This window comes from Lissotriton helveticus, chromosome 1_2, assembly GCF_964261635.1.
Source record: "Lissotriton helveticus chromosome 1_2, aLisHel1.1, whole genome shotgun sequence".
NCBI classification, from domain to species: domain Eukaryota; kingdom Metazoa; phylum Chordata; class Amphibia; order Caudata; family Salamandridae; genus Lissotriton; species Lissotriton helveticus.
Genome location: NC_136058.1, coordinates 421,456,093 through 421,457,538, shown reverse-complemented (window position 1 = coordinate 421,457,538; position 1,446 = coordinate 421,456,093).

The following is a 1,446-nucleotide window of genomic DNA, read 5'->3' as shown; positions in this document are numbered from 1 at the left end:
TCCTCTAGGTTCAGCGGAAGTGTCCTTAAACTTTAACTCTATGACTTTTACGCACCATTGGTTAACATTGGTGCATGCGTGCGCTTTCCGCACATCTCCCGAATCCCGAGGGCCATTCCCGACTTCAGCATTGCTTGTCCTGACTGCTCCCAGCGATTCCCTAGGCCCTAGGCCTAACCACTGTTCGAGTGGCCTCTCTTATACCACTTGTTTAGTATATGGTTTGAGTGGCCACCCGCCCTCATCCATAATTGTGCAACTTGTATGTTTAAACAGTGCTTTTGATTTAACGCTTGTGCCCCTTTATTCATAAAGAATACTGGGGATTGTTTTTAGTAATAAACACATATATTTTTATAATATATACTTGTGTGGTGTCCTTTCATTTGGTACTACAGGATTGTATGTGGTAAAACAGCTCGCTTAACACGACCTCTTAAGTTAAGCCTTTAGGCTGCTTAGTCCATGCTACCCCTAGGATAGCTTGTCTAATAAGGTTGACTTACAATCAGACACCATAAGGGATTGTTTGGTCAGGTAGTAGGTGGTTCCAGAATTGGAAACATCCCCTACCAGGCCAACTTCTCACAATGTGATCTTTCAATTTGATAAAAGATTGCAATGGTAAAACAACAGCAAGCTCAAATCCGCACCGCTGCTCACCAATGTGAGAAGTTGGCCTGATAGGTGATGTTTGCAATTCTGGAACCACCTATTATCAGACCAAACAATCCCTTATGGTGTCTGGTTGTAAGTCAACCTTATTAGACGAGCTATCCTAGGGGTAGCATGGACTAAGCAGCCTAAAGGCTTAACTTAAGAGGTCGTGTTAATCGAGCTGTTTTACCACATACAATCCTGTAATATCAAATGAAAGGACACCACACAAGTATATATTATAAAAATATATGTATTTATTACTAAAAACAATCCCCAGTATTCTTTATGAATAAAGGGGCACAAGCGTTAAATCAAAAGCACAGTTTAAACATACAAAGTTGCACAATTATGGATGAGGGCGGGTGGCCACTCAAACCATATACTAAACAAGTGGTATAAGAGATGCCACTCGAGCAGTGGTTAGGCCTAGGGCCTAGGGAATCGCTGGGAGCAGTCGGGACAAGCACTGCTGAAGTCGGGAACGGCCCACGGGATTCGGGAGCAGTGCGGAAAGCGCACGCATGCACCAATGTTAACCAATGGTGCGTAAAAGTTGTAAAGTTAGAGTTTAAGGACACTTCCGCTGAACCTAGAGGAACAAAACTTAAGACACAGACCCTAGAGATGTGTACCAGTGTGGGAACACCGGCGGAGCAAAGTTACCTCACCCACAGGAAGCGGGTGCACAGGGTCCAAGTTGAGTCGGGTTTCGTCACGCAGGCTCTTGGTGCTTGAAGCTGAAAGGGCTGCAGGCGGGGTGAAATTGAAGTGTTTGGTGGAGTCCAA